Source organism: Lithobates pipiens, unplaced genomic scaffold (genome assembly GCF_037356315.1).
Source record: "Lithobates pipiens isolate NorthernLeopardFrog02 unplaced genomic scaffold, aLitPip1_a1.2 Scaffold_22, whole genome shotgun sequence".
NCBI classification, from domain to species: domain Eukaryota; kingdom Metazoa; phylum Chordata; class Amphibia; order Anura; family Ranidae; genus Lithobates; species Lithobates pipiens.
The window spans coordinates 165,166,434-165,182,755 of record NW_027507784.1 but is presented as its reverse complement, the minus strand read 5'-3'; the positions used below and the strand labels follow the sequence as shown (position 1 = coordinate 165,182,755).

The window sequence follows — 16,322 nt, the reverse complement described above, 5'->3', positions numbered from 1 at the left end:
CAGTTTGAGGTGGCAAGGGGGCACTTTAAAGAGAAGTATTTTTTTTTTCCTATTCATACTTACCTAGGTGGATGCAGCATCAGACCGATGCTGTAGCTGTCCCCCGGCGTCTCTGCACTGAGAACCAAGCCACCGAACATCGCCGACGGCTTGGTTCTCACTCCTCCCCGAGAGGAGAGCTGCTGACTGTCAGGCAGCATCTCTCCTCTCTGCTCCTCCATGCTCATTGGATTGCTGAGCTGTGGAGGAGCAGGGAGCGGCCGTCTCAACGGCTCGCTGAGACTGCCATCAATCAAGGCAGCTGGCGGATCCAGACTTCATAAGACGGGATGACGCGCTGCCTGGACTGATTGCAGCGACGTCAGCAGAAAGACCTCCAGCTGATTGACAGCCTCAAATCTGTTCCCGTGTGCTGTGTGAAGGGGGTGTTCCCTCCAATCAGCACTCAGAGCTCCCCGCACCGATGTAACTTCAGCTCTCCATCCCCTGCTTTTCAGGGATCCTGTGTAAACTCTACACTTTTTTTGAATGTTGGGGAAAGACCGCTGCAGATAAACAGGTACAACTTATGTAGGAGGATTTGTTTCATCTGTGTATCACCTGAGGCCATTCACTTCACCTGGGTTTCTGGAAGGGTTGACAATCACTTTAAGCCACAATCACTCCAAGGATGGCTTTGAAATTGTGCAAGTTCAGCTGAACTCGCACGATTTCAAACTGCCATTTCAGTCCAACTTTGGGGGCAATTAGAGAGACATCTGTGCGGGTTCACGCACAGATGTCTATCGAAACTGCCCCCCGAAGTCGCCAAACGTAGTGCAGGAACTACTTGCGGGAATCGGTGCAGTGACACAAAGTCGGCATTGCATCGATTCAGACAGTGCCTTTGTCAAATCACATGTCAAATTGGCCCGGAGTGAACCAGGGCTAAAGCCTCATGTACATGAACCCTTAGAACTGCCTGGAGTTTAGCTTCAACTGGCACATCATTATGACTGAAAAATTATGCATAGAAAGAAAACCACTGCTGGTTACAAATCAGACATGTGGCATGCCACTCAGATATGACATCCTGAATAGGAGGGGACATACACAGCTCTTATTTTTTTCATATATGCCTTAAATGGAAAACCCATGAATAGTAAGGCTTAATGTACACGGGACGTTTTAACACCCTCTCCTGAACGATTTAACTTGACAGATAGTAACCCACATTTAAAATGTCCATTTTGCTCCTTTTACATGCCGTGTTTAGCATTTACATTATATATATATTTATATATATTTTTTTCCAAAATAGCCAAAAATTTAAAAACGCATGTAAACGAAATGTGGCTAAACATCAGTTACTGTGTTTAGCCACGTTTAGAAGCGTTTGGCTATTGAAATGCCTCTAAACTCAGCGTCTGAACTCACTTTTTTTTTTGCTTTCCAAAAAAGGCCTCTAAACTCAACTGCCTAGAAACAACTATAAACGACCCTGTGTACATGTACTGATAAGATAACAGAGGAGAGTTCAGGAGCAGTTAAAAAAAATGCCCAACTGCTCCTAAACGTCTGTTTACCAGCAGAAGTGTACATGAGGCTTAAGAATTTTGTACACAATAGAAGAAGTTATTTTTTCTGAAATTTAGGTGGCCATTTTAATTGCACATAGTTTTTGCTCAGCTCAGACTGGCACATAAACCATCAAACTTTGCTCAGTTATGTTGTCACACTTCAAAACTTCACTGTTCTAGGAAACTGGTAAAAAAAAAAAAAAGTAACACAGAGCTGGAGGAAGGTAAAGGGATCATGTACGTACGTACCTATATATCAAATGCTTCGCCTTGCACTGACTCAGGTTGTTAAAGAATCTACTGTGCCACTCCTTATAGGGTTGTGTAATGTTGTGCAGCACATTCATAAGTACAGAGTTGTATAAACATTGTGTCCAGTAATTCTTAACTAGTCGCTGTATACATATACTTTATCCCGAAGCAATCTTGGCATGGGGTGGGGGCGGATCTACTGAAGACTTGCAGTGTGGGTTTCATGGGACCCTTGTAAAATTACAAAAAAAAAAAAAAAAAAACTTCCAAGAATACCAGCAGCATTAAACTAAAATTCCTTAGGTAGATATTGTGGTGTTAAACAACATAAATCTGTCCATTTGCTCAGCCCTCCAGAAAGGTATTTTTCTTTGACTGTCATCAAGATAGTCAATAAAACACAAAGAAAAGACTGACCTAAAGCAATGTATGAGCAGACAGTGACTTGGAAATACAAAAGAACAAAGCTAGGCTGGAGTGTTTGACTTGGTAACAGAGATGTTCAGACAAGATTACACATTATAAAGTGGACAGGGGCTCTATGGCACAAAGTGAGAAGCGGGGAAGCATTGGAATTAACCCTAGATGTGCTAGTGTAGCAAAATGCTTTCTTGTTTCCTATTTACTACAAAGCTTACAAATGATTCAGATATAGTCCAGTTTAATTAGATTATTTTGCATTTACAAAACCTACCTGTATTATAGTTTACTTTTTTAATCAATTTTGTACATGGCATTCTTGCCTTCATAATCGGAGTAGCCCTGAAAAGGAGTCTGGGGAACTCAAAAGCCAGCGTATGTCGTAGGCCATGGGTGCTCAACCTGTGGCCCTCCAGCTGTTGTGAAACTACGAGTCCCATCATGCCTCTGCATTTGGGAGTCATGCTTTTTACCTGTCAGCCTTGCAATGCCTCATGGGACTTGCAGTTCTTCAACAGCTGGAGGGCCACAGATTGAGCACCCATGTCGTAGGCCAAGCTCTGCCCTCATCTCTGAACCCACAGTAGCCCTTTTGTAGAACAGCCACAGGTGCACTTTAAGTTCTCATTACATAGCCAGAGAACAAGCAGTGGCAATATTTTTATGATGTCAAAGAAGTATGCATCAGCTATTGCCCTTCAATTGGTAAGGAGTGTGAGTAAAAGCAGTATTTGCCTTTAATTCATGATTTCAACACATCCTTACAAAAATAAATAAATAAATAAAAGGAAGAAGGCAGGTTTGCATTTAGCAATATGTGATCACAAATAGGTAAATAAAAAAACTGCAGCAATGGACAAAAATTAAAAGGTGCTACCTGATTTGTTCTGGGTGTCTGTCAGCAGTGAAACTGTTAACAGAAGAGTCTTACAGCAATGCAAGCAAAAGTGAAATACAGCCAAAGGCAATGATAATCTAAAAACATAAAATTACACAGCCCTAGGGCAGTGAATGAGAGATAGCAGCTATACTGGGAGAGCCACATTCTCTACCTGTCCTCACATGTTCTTTCATGCACACAGCTTACTGCTTCTACAAAACTGACTGTTCTATTGTGACTGAATTTTTAATTATCCATTATGATGAGAAAATATTTCGTTTGAGCACCAAATAATGCCATCACAAATTACCCTCTTCGCTTCTCTAGAAGGGAAATGAAATAAAATAAAAGAAATCACAAATAACATTTACAAACTATAGTAAATTGGTCATTACTCCATTTCACACTTGCAGGATGGTTGTCTGGCAGCCATATCCTTGTGCCCTAGATATGAGATTGGTCCATCGGCATGAGAAGATGAGGCTTTCTCTCCATAAGACTCGATAGAAATTCTCCAGCGAATGTGCAGGTGCCGCGGTGAATACTATGACATCTGGAAAACTTGTAGTGCAGAGGAAGCTACATAGCCAGGATTTCACTGAATCGGGGGCACATGAGTATAAGACTGACAGAGTTGAGGCTGAAGAAAACAAACAGGCTACAGGCACGAGAAATCAGAAAATGTGTTATTGTCGCATTTTGCGTTTTCCCGTGGCCAGCGGTTAAAACGTTCCTATCCCAAGTGAGATTCTTGCATGTTCAGGAGACAGAGGTTGAAGTTCACCAAAGCACAGAAGATCCTAAACTCTGGTAAAAGCTTATATGTACATTGACAGATAGGCTTTTATGGATTTGAGTTTAGGAGCTTTGGCAAGAAAAAAAAAAAAAAAAAAGCCAAAAGCTCCTAAACTCAAGTTTAGGACCTGCAAATGTACATAAAGCCTTACAGCGCTGCAGATTGAAAAAGGAAAGGTCATTTTTTAACAATAAATTACAACATGGCTTGTGTTTCAATTGTATATGCTACATCATTTTTTTTTTGCAATATTTTTTGACACAAAAGTGCTGTTACCCGTTAACACCCCTTTCACACTGGGGTGGGAAGTGCATCGGTGGTAGAGCGCCACTATTTTTAACAATGCTTTACCGTCGGATTTGCAGCGCTATTCGGCCCATAGTGGGGCAGTTTTACCCCGCTAGAAGTCGAGAAAGGGTTAAAAACCACTACAAAACGTTGTATTGCCGTGCTGCCCCACTGATTTCAATGGGCAGGATCGGTGAAGGAGCAGTATACACAACGCTCCTTCACCGCTCCAAAGATGCTGCTAGCAGGACTTTTTTTTACCGTCCTGTTAGCACACTGTGAGGGCTTTCACACTGGAGACACAGCAGCGGATGTTTCTGGCCGGTTTGCAGCGCTATTTTTAGCGCTATATCGCCCGCAAAATGACCCAGTGTGAAAGGGGTCTTACTGTAAATCATGGCCTTGGAATTATTGCTCTCATTCCGAAGTTCACAATGCAGTTTATGTTTACATGTATGTGTGTGGCATACTCACGCATTTTCATTTGGGTGTGTACAGGGACATCATTGAAGCTTTTACTTTTTTTTTTATATTTATTATTATATTATTTTTCAACCCCCAAACCCTCGAAAAAATAAATAAAATGACACCCGGACCCTGCGTAAAATCTATATAAAAACAGAATGCAATGATCTGCAATCTCAAACTCATATTTTACTTTACAACAGAAAATAGAAAACATATCACATTTATAAACTGAGAAAATTGAACATTTTAAGATAAAACTAAGATTCCCACTTTTAACAACACTCTGCAAACTTCTGGGAACTCAAGAGACCAGTTGCTGATATTTTTGGAAAAGAAATGTGCCATTCGTGCCCAATATACGATTCCAACTGCTCAACAGCCCTGGGTCATCTTTGTCGTATTTTTTTTTCCAAAATAGCACTAAATATTTTTAACTGGTGAAAGGTCTGGACTGCAGGCAGGCCAATTAAGCACCTGGACTCTTCTGCTACGAAGCCTTGCTGTTGTCATAGATGCAGTATGTGGTTTAGCATTGTCCTGCTGACATATGCAAGGTGATCTCTAAAAATTATGTCATCTGGATGAGAGCATATGCTGCTCTAAAACCTAGACATCTCTTTCAGCACTGATGGTGCCTTTTCAGATGACCACGCTGCCCTTTCTATATGCACTAATGCAGACCGTACCATAAGATGTGCAGGCTTTTGAACCGAGTGCTGATATCAAGCCAGACAGTCCCTTACCTCATTAGTCCAGAGAACGTGGCACCCATGGTTGGCAAAAAAATAAATGTAAAATTTTGATTTGATTTGTCGGACTACAGAACAGTTTTCCACATTGCAACAGACCGTTTTAAATGAGCGATGGCCCAGAGAAGATGGAGGCATTTCTGGATCATGTTCAGATATAGAGACTTTAAATGGTACACATTCTCAGTTTAAACATTTGATAGGTTTTCTACTTTCTATTGTGTATTAAATATGTTTGTGATTTGAAAATCAATGCATTCTGGTTTTTATTGTGATTTTACAGAGCGTCCCAATTTTTTGGGAAACTGGGCTGTATTATAGGTTATCCAACTTTTTTTCCTGTTTAACTCAGGAACTGCAGCAGCTTTATTGAGCTTCTTTTAACTCCTTGAATACCAGGGCATTTATTGACATTCCTTAGTAAACTAGCATGACTATAGCCTATAATGTGCCTTAAAAGAAGAAAACAAAAAATATGTTGCATAAAAATCATGAGCATTTGAGCTACAAGGAAGCAGACCAATCTATTTTGTCTGAAGCATTGGGTACCTCTACACATATATGTTATTGTTCACCTGGGACTCCATGTTGTCCACAGACTGACTAGATCAAATACTATGGGTGACAAAAAAGTCTCTCTGTAAAATGCATTTCGATGCCATAGCCAGAAAAGCCACTACTCCATTTATAAACAGAAAAAAATTCCTTTGGATGACTATATAGTCTTACAACCAAGAAATATGACGGCAGGTATAAGCCCAGCTATTGAACACATTTCAGCAGATGTAGAAGCATTCCTTTTAAAAGACGCCACTGCTATCCAAACCTATAAAGAGCTCACTCACTGACATGTCAGCCCTACATTAAAGTAAAAAAATTAGGCACAGCCTACGTTAACCATTGAGGGTCAGCGCAACAGCAAGCATTTGTGTTTATTACATTACAGAGTCGCTCTGTGCATAAAACAGTCCGGTCAGTGGTAAAAACATGTTTGGAAAAAAAAAAAAAGCTTTGACGAGTTACAAGTTCCACATTGAGTCATTTGATTCCACAGGAAAAAAAATAAAAAAAAATCATGGAAATACACACACAGACAATGTTTGATCAATTGGTCATTGCTGTTTCAGTCTCTTAAAGCCAGCAAAGGAGTTGATGGTATGCACTTTGAATATAACTTTTCACTTGCACCTCAGATTATTAATAATATAACTATTCTGCCCACGTCCCTAACCAGCACTCTGCCAAGAGTAATGTTTATCTCTGGATATTAATAGCACTTCTCTCTGGCTTCTGTGGCATATTGTGTAATTTCTGGTTGCAATTATAATCCAACTGTGGTTTCTGTGCAAGAATGGAAAATACCAAAATTTACACAGGGTGTAAAATAATCCGACTTTTCCCAGATAATCCCAAGTGTAACAACTTCGTACTAATCTTCTCAATGTACGCCAGTGCTTTAAAATATGCATGCTAGTCAACTGGGAGGAGCTTTGGGATCTGCTCCCAAACTGTTATTAGAAGCTCATATTATTCTTAGAAAATCTAAAATTTTAAAATTTTGAAGAGCTATCTTCAATTTAGATAATGAACATTAAACACAACTTGTCCTAAAAGAAAAAATAAAATGTAAAAAGGGATATTTACAGAAACCATACTTGAATGGACAGTTACTTGAGAGAGGATTGAGTCCGACTCAAACCAGAAAGATAAAAAATTGCCCTCACTCCCCCATATCCTCAGGTGTAAGTAAAGCATCTACAAAAATGTACACAAGGGGAATTTTTGGGTAAAGATGTAACAATTTTGAACACCATCACTTTAAACCAAAAATCGGGTGGGAATATGGATGCTGCCCTGGAAGGCTTCTCGTAAAGCACCGTTACCAGTAAGTGTAACCATAGTTTTCCCAAATCATCTTCCAGGACAGCTACTTGAAAGAATAAAAAAATTAAACATACTTGGACTAATGCCTGCAACACCTTCCTCCTGAAGGACAAGTCCTGGCTGGATAACATTTCCAAATGGAAGCGCTTCCCGAAAGCATGGCTTCAGGACCCCACCGCAGTCTTTTACGAGACTTCTCCCCATCGCATAGTAGTCCATTATGTGTAACTTACCTGACACAGGAGCCAGCGAAGTCACCGCTGTCCCCTGTAGTCCAGAGCCTCCATCTTCTTGGTGGGTCTCGCTGCTCCGGTGCTGTCATTCGTCGGAGCCGCGGTGATGTCACTCCCGCGCATGCGCACGGGAGCCACCACTCACGCCCTATTGCCATTAACTGCGGTGCGCTCAGTGTGCCACTGTGTTCGGCGCATGCATCGTAGACAGCGGTGCCTGTCTTTCGGCAAATATCTCCTAAACCGTGTAGGTTTGGGAGATATTTCTTAGACCTACAGGTAAGCCTTAATCTAGGCTTACCTGTAGGTCAAAGTGGTTTGTCTGAACTGCAGAAATTGAATAGGAATATATGGCAATTCTTTTTTGCCAGGAATAAAAAGGTTTTCCAAACTTTTTTGCATGGTTTCACTATACGGCTATTCACCATTATGGCTAAGGGGAAGGGTAGTAATCCTCCTTCTGAACATCCTCTTTTCTCCAGAATCCCACTCTCAGCCTAGGCTATAAGAAGATTGCCAAGACCCTGAAACTTAGTTGCAGCACAGTGGCCAAGACCATACAGCGGTTTAACAGGACAGGTTGCACTCAGAACAGATCTCACTATGGTCGATCAAAGAAGTTAAGTGCACGTGTCAGCTTCTTATCCAGATGTTGTCTTTGGGGAAATAGACGTATGAGTGCTGCCAGCATTGCTACAGAGGTTTAAGAGGTGAGGGGTCAGCCTGTCAGTGCTCAGACCACACGCTGCACACTGCATCAAATTGGTCTGCATGGCTGTCGTCCCAGAAGGAAGCCTCCTCTAAAGATGAGGCAAAGGAAAGCCCACAAACAGTTTGCTGAAGACAAGCAAACTAAGGGCATGGATTACTGGAACCATGTCCTGTGGTCTGATGAGACCAAGATAAACCTATTTGGTTCAGATGGTGTCAAGCGTGTGTGGGGCAACCAGGTGAGGAGTACAAAGACAAGTGTATCTTGCCTACAGTCAAGCATGGTGGTGGGAGTGTCATGGTCTGGGGCTGCATGAGTGCTGCTGGCACTGGGGAGCTACAGTTCATTGAGGGAACCATGAATGCCAACATGTAATGTGACATACTGAAGCAGCGCACGATTCCCTCCCTTCGAAAACTGGGCTGCAGGGCAGTATTCCAACATGATAATGATCCCAAACACACCTCCAAGACGATCACTGCTTTGCTGAAGAAACTGAGGGTAAAGGTGATGGACTGGCCAAGCATGTCTCCAGACCTAAACCCTATTGAGCATCTGTGGGGCATCCTCAAATGGAAGGTGGAGGAGCACAAGGTCTCCAACATCCACCAGCTCTGTGATGTCATCATGGAGGAGTGGAAGAAGACTCTGGTGGCAACCTGTGAAGCTCTGGTGAGCTCCATGCCCAAGAGGGTTAAGGCAGTGCTGAAAAATAATGGTGGCCACACAAAATATTGACACTTTGAGCTCAATTTGGACATTTTCACTTAGGGGTGTAATCACTTTTGTTGCCAGTAGTTTAGACATTAATGGCTGTATGTTGAGTTATTTTGAGGGGGCAGCGAATTTACACTGTTATACAAGCAGTACACTCACTACTTTACATTGTAGAAGGGTGTAATTTCTTCAGTGTCACATGAAAAGATAGAATAAAATATTTACAAAAACGTGAGGGTGTACTCACTTTTGTGAGATACTATATATACACACACCATAGTTTGAAGGCATTGTAACTTTCACGCAAACCAATAAACACTTAATGGGATTTTTTTCTAATCAAAAACATGTAGAAGATGAGGATACATTTTGATCAAGACGATTAAAGAAATTAGCTTTTTTTTTTTTTTCTATATTTTTTTATAGCAGAAAGTAAAAAAAAATTATTTAATTAAGGGTCTTTTTTCGTTAAGAATTGCAAACAATAAAAAACCCAGTGGTAATAAAATACCACCAAAAGAGGGCTATATTTGGGTACAGTGTTGTCTGACAGTGCAATAGCCAGCTGAAGTTGCGTAGTGCCAAATAGCAAAAAATGGCCTGGTCATGAAGGGGGTAAAATATTCCAGAGCTGAAGTGGTTAATGTGAAGGAAAACGTGGAGTTAGGCTTTGAGGTCTAAATGCAAAGATTACCTTTGTGCGATGTTGACTTCAAGCCCGTAGCGGTCTTCTCATGGAAAAACAAACAGTGGACCTTTTTTTTCTTTGATTCTTTGGCAATTGATCCCTATAGGTAATAAAACAAATACAACATTAGTACCCAGAAAAATCATATTAACTGATAATGACTATTAAAAAGTTTGCATTAAGGAAAAAGCTTTTAGGAAAGAATTCTAATCCAGACACTAAGCACTAATGTTTTGATGTAATGATTACTACTGCTAACAGCAAGTGCGACTGAGCACAGCCCAATAATTGCAAGCTATGCAACAAATTCAAGCATTACTTAGAACTACAGGGTGAAGACAGGACTGGCAGGGGTTAACAAGTTAGTAATTATGAACACTTCTGAGTGTCAGAAGCACCAATTTACATATAGAGAGATTTTTCCACCAAATCAGAAAGGGGTCCATAAGCATCACTTTTTCTACACAAAAAATGAAAAGAACCTTGGACTTTACATGCGCTCTATCCACATGTCAGCTGTGCTAGTCTTATCATCAAGGCTGGCCTTTGCAGTTTGGTGACCTGAGAAATTTGGTAAAACATTTACCTATGGCCAGGCTAATTTTTTATTATTACCCAGACATCATGTATTCAAAAAAATAGGTGTCACCACCGAATTTGGAACAGCTCAACGAACATAATTTCCCATTACCGCAGTTCACTTTTACATACAGTACAATAAAGATGCAAACCAGCCACTCCACACTGGGGCCTCTACTGACTGCATTATTACAGAGGAAGTAAACTTCCATCTTTGAATTTTACCTATAGGTAAGCCTATAATAAGGCTTACCTATAGGTAATGTAAATTAGGGGTGCACCGAATGGGTTTTTTGGTGCCGAATTCGATACCGAAAATGAAAAATACACTAGGCCGCAAAAACCGAAACTGATACCGAAACAGCACCGATACCGAAAATGGCTGTTTTAAAAAATATTTTTATACAGGAGATGGTCAGAGACTGGGCACATGGTACAGGAGGTGGTCAGAGACTGGGGACATGGTACAGGAGGTGGTCAGAGACTGGCGACATAATAAAAGAGATAAGTGCAGCCAGTGTTGCCCCCACTGATGCCGCCAGCGTTGCCCCCCACTGATGCCGCCAGCGTTGCCCCCCACTGATGCCGCCAGCTATGCCCCTCTGCAGTGAAGAGAGCCGTCTGGTTGAATAGAGCGCTGGGAACATCACAGCTTTAATTTCAATAGCTGTGTGTTCTCTGTCACGCCCCGTCACACACAGCCCCTCCCCCTTGTCCAGGCACTTTGATAGACAGATCACCCGTCCAATCTAGATAGGTGATCTGTCTATCAAAGTTCCCCGGACAAGGGGGAGGGGCTGTGTGTGACGGCGCGCGACGGGGAACACACAGCTATTGAAATTAAAGCTGTGATGTTCCCGGCGCTCTATTCAACCAGACGGCTCTCTTCACTGCAGAGGGGCATCGCTGGCTGCATCAGTCCTGCGCTATTCACCCCCATCATGGGCGGCACCAGGGGCGGGGCTGCCCCAGGCCCCGCCTCATTTTCGGCTCAATTATCGTTTTTTTCCTTTCGGCAAATTGACGAAAATTGAATTTTCGGCGGCCGAAATTTCGGTGCATCCCTAATGTAAATATCTCCTAAATGTGCACTGCTTAGGAGATATTTACTGTACATGCAGCCAGTGACATTACTGGAACATGCGCTCTGAAGGAACAGCCACCTGGCCAGTCACAGAGCCAGAGTCCACAAACCTGGAAGCAAGATGGGTGAAAACCAAAGCAGTCTCCCAGCGATGGCACCGCATCGCTGGAAGGCTTCGTTTTCAGGTAAGTTTCACATAATGTGCTAGTATGCAATGCATACTAGCACATTATGCCTTTGCCTTGCAGGTAAGGAAAAAAAAAAAGAAGAAGTCCAGCGGTTTACATTACAACGCTTTAATGGACTAAAAAGTTACTGCATGTTTATGACCAGGAAAATAGTTTAGTAGACTTAACTAAAGCAATTAGTATCCACACATCCTTTGCAACTTTTGGCACTTTGGCAATTTTTACGATGCTCAGTTATGAATGGACAGAGTCAGTGATTACTGACTGTGCTTTCGGAAAAGGAAGGAGCCGGTAAATGACATTTACCGGCTGCTTCCTCCTTTCTCCATCCCGACAGATCCAGGACATGGGGGGACCAGAGGAGAACATGGAGGGACCAGAGGAGAACACAGAGCTAAAGGGGGACATGAAGGTCATGGGGAGCACAGAGGGGGACCCAAAGGACGACACAGGGAGCACAGAGAGGGATAGCCAGGGGCGATTGGTGAGGGGAGTTACAAGCAGCGATCTCCCAGACAGCCCCTTGAGGGAGAGGAGCAGCAGCGGCTGTCAGAAAAGCTATACAGGGAGATTAGTGCTTGTAACTCCCCCCACTGATCATCCCTGAGGCTGTCCAAATATCAGGTCAAGCATCGGAGCATTTGCAAGAGTGCTCATGCAAATGCTTGGTATCGGCACCGATACTAGTATAGTGCAACCCTATTTATAAAACTTTACGAATCACTTTATCATGTAGAGAACTGGTAATATTTAGATGCTTACAGGCGTGTAATCTTTTAGAATCTACAGTGTACAATAAATAGCAAATGGGTATTTTTTAGATTCTTAAGACAAGTTTATATGACCAACATTTTTAGAACATGTTTTAAAAAAACTGGCATGACCTGGAAAATTGTAGAGTACAACAAACAGACCCAATATACAGTACAGTATGACCTGAGAACAGAGTAGCATAGACTGCATTTTTTTTTGCTAACAATTCTTTCATTTTATCACTTGGATTTCTGGTGTCCAGATCTTTTCTTTAAACCAATGAACACCTGCATGTGTTTTCTGCCAACTGCCTTCTACAGACACTTTCAATGACCTTTCTGCTTCCCAGCATTTTGGAAGACTGGGTCAAAGCCAATTTAATAGGTTTTTATTGCTCAGAAACACTTATTTATAATCTCATTAGATTAAAGGCCAAGTCTACCTAGACCTGACATCCACCCAAAACTAAATGAACAAGTCGAATCGGTCATTGGCTTGTTATGTTTCTTAGGCTTCATGTACACTAGCAGCTCCTAAACTTGAGCTTAGGAGCTTTTGCCTTTTTTTCCTGGAGCTGCTGCGGTTAGGTGATCTTCAACCACCCTCTCCTGAATGCGGAAGAACCACGTTCAGGATAAGAATGTTTTGACTATTGGGTGCGGGAAAACACAAAAAACACGATTTAGCTGCGTTTTACTATTTCCCGCAGCAGCGGTAAATGTAGGCAGGGCGTTTATGGTACCTTAGACATTCTGTAGGCAAGATTCCTGCACTATATTTCCAGCTTTATCCCACAACTATGGCCATTATAAAGGTGACAAAGGATGTCAAGATCCCTAAACTGCATTCTCAATAGCAAAAAATAAATGATTGGAAACACAGCATGAATACTTAAAAATGATGGAAGATGGAGTTGGAAACTCCAGGAGGGAAAGGTCTGTGATACAGTTCCTGATTTTAAGCACAGCCATTGGCTCCCGCTGCTGCTGAGTGTATGACACGGGAGAGCGCCTGCAAGGTAACCCCCTCAGGAGAAAGCTTCCCAGAGGGGGTTATCTATTGTGGGGAGGAACTGCAAAAGCCGCCGTGAGACCCCAGAACAGGTGGATCAGGGCCACTGTGTGCAAAATGAACTGCACACTGAAGGCAAGTATGACATGTTTGTTATAAAAAAAAACAAAAAAAAAAACTGTACCTTTAGTATCACTTTAAACTACAAGTGTCTGCAAGCTTTGTCAGATTTTATACAACCTGAGGCAAGCAGAACATGCTGGGATGTGCAGTTTCACAACTGGTAATTGATAACGGTCTTAATAGTAATCTTTGGGTTTGTGGGAAGAAACCTGAGCACCTAGAGGAAATTAATTCAAACATAATCAGAACAACCCATGCAGTTATAGCATCCCCATCTGTTTAAAATACAACTGTTAAAGAAATATATTAAATTGTGCTTTCAATGAAAGCTTAAAAACTATTTGAATAATTTGTTAAGCATTCCATAAAACCTAACAAATTTACACGCAAAAAAAACATACGTGAGTCAGTACTTGACACACCAAGAAAACAAACCTGTCCTCAACAATTCACCTGTATATAAATCCTCAATGGCCGCCTCTTTATAAAACGATCACAATATATACCTTTAGTTCTTTGTATCGTTCAAAACATTGAACCACCATTAAAAACATAGGAAAGATTGATGAAGCTGCAAGGAAGCTTTCTGAAATGTTGCAAAGCACAATATCCATTTATCTGTGGTCTTCGCTGTACAATTGCCTTCATGGATTTGTGCTTCACCTCTGAAGTATCTTAATACTGAGCAGTAAGAGGTATGCTCTGCATTATTCTTCATCCCCACACTCACCGCTGACCCTTTTATATGTGAACATGCAGGGAGAGATCTACCTTATTTTAAATAATGTTCTCTTCCAGGCTCCCTGGAGAACTGTGCAGCTGCTCTAGTTTCTAGGCATGCACAGAAGATAGAAAACTCCTGTTCTGATGCACACATGAAATATGGAAAGAAATGCTTCAGATGACTTCATTGAAAATTGAGGGAGACAAAGAGGCAAGTATTAAGAATTATCAAATATTTATAACTTTTCTAACCTTGCCACATCATCAAATACAAGCATCTGCAATATTCAGATTGTTAATCTACATGAAAGTGATTGGAGGGTTCCTAATATTTATACAGCATATAGCTCTTCTCACAGCAATGTAAAAATAGCCTAGGGGGCTGGAGCAGAATTAAAACGCACAGAACATAAGAGGGCTCAGCTAAGATTAGTACAAGAGGGAAGTTACACACAATGGTGGTATTTTCTTTGTACATGGTGATTAAAGTGTTTGTTTCAATGGAATATATGTAATACAATTTATACTAAAATAAATTCTAATCCTTTGCACAAATACCAATAGACATTAGAACACAATCAGCCAATGATTACATCCATGGGGGAGCACCAGATAGTCCTGAACAAGCATTTCTGAAGTACAAAGCGAGTATAGGTAAGGTAAGTAACCCTCAATCACAATCATCTGCACCAAGATACACCAGCCTTGTCTGCATGTGTCCCCCTCCAATATTGTAAACAGGAACACTCAAATGTATGTTCGACCAATCACTCGGGTCAATAGCCAACCTTAATCAATATGCCAAAGAGCAACGTGAAAGGTGCATTAACTCATTGCAGACAGTTACTATACCTATCCAAACCGCCCTATAGCAGACAGGCTTTAAAAGATTGCAGAGATCTGTCCATCTATGGGTAGCGAATCATAGAAAGTTCTCTTGTACCTTAAATAGGTTCAAAGCAGTAAAAATGTATTCCATACTATAGGCTGTTTCAGCAGAAATGATAGAACAGATCAGATTTCAGAGTCCTTACAGGATTGCACATATTTTTAGTAATATACTTCACTCTGCAGGGGAGGAGGAGTGGTGTTCACTATGAAGGATCTATCCTCTGACTGTACACTGACTAACCATGACTGCTGTTGGGAGGGGGGGGGGGGGGGAACACAGGAAGCACATAATTACTCCTTGGTTAAACACACCAATTATGTCATACTGCAACAGCTGTACAACATACTGGCAGCGCTCTCTCTTATCTTACTTGCTGTACAATAAAAAGAAGGAAACAATTGTTTGCAAAATCTTCTTCCCAGTTCTCTGAAATCTAAAGTACTGGCATGGATAACATCTCTGTGGAGCAGACCACAGGTTTCCTATAGGATTTACTTAAAATGGAAGTAAACCCTTCCAAACAACTTTGACCTACAGGTAAGCCTAGATTAAGGCTTACCTGTAGGTCCAAGTAATATCTCCTAAACCTATATGGTTTAGGAGATATTTGCCCGAAAATGGGCACCGCTGTCTACGGCGCATGCGCCGTAGACAGCGGCGCGCAGGCGCACTAAATGCGGCAAGTCCAAGAATGGATTTGCCAAATTTGTCTACTCCCGTGCGCATGCGCGGGAGTGACGTCATCGCGGCTCCGGCGAATGGCAGCGTCGGAGCTCCGAGACGCGACTCCCGTGCGCATGCGCGGGAGTGACGTCATCGCGGCTTCTCCGCTGTCATTCGTCGGAGCTGCGAGAGACGCCACAACCAAGATGGATGCGGCGGACTACAGGTGACAGCGGCGACTTCGCTGGCTCCTGTGTCAGGTAAGTGACACATAATGAGCTACTATGCGATGCATAGTAGTCCATTATGCTTTACCTTTGCAGGGAAAAAAAGAGGAAGTAAACCCATCAGGGTTTACTTCCTCTTTAAGTCAGCCATGGGTGGACCAGAATTTTAAATTTTTAATCCATCTATAGGCAGGCTGGTTGTTCAGAAGTTGATTGAAAGCTCAACTTCTGAACAATCAGCCTGTCAGAAAAATGGCAATCAGTCAGTGCTTCTAGCTATCCGATCAGTGTATTCTGACAGCAGAGAAGACTACCGTATGCACTGTTAGAATACAATAGATCCACAAGAGAGATTCCTCCATCCACCTTGAATGCGTGGATAGGGGAAAGTTTGTTCAAATTCCTGCAATGTACATAGATCACCCAGAGGGGA

At 41.9% G+C, this 16,322-nt stretch overlaps 1 protein-coding gene across 10 annotated transcripts in view; it reads right to left on the bottom strand.

Annotated features, from left to right (window-relative positions):
• Positions 1–16,322, bottom strand: part of RAPH1 (Ras association (RalGDS/AF-6) and pleckstrin homology domains 1) — a 257,631-nt gene that overhangs the window by 170,828 nt on the left and 70,481 nt on the right. For all 10 annotated transcript variants that reach the window (XM_077448539.1, XM_077448530.1, XM_077448532.1 and 7 more), the window contains exon 2: positions 9,653–9,746. The gene's annotated coding sequence lies outside the window, so the exon portion shown is untranslated. The remainder of the gene's footprint in view (positions 1–9,652; positions 9,747–16,322) is intronic.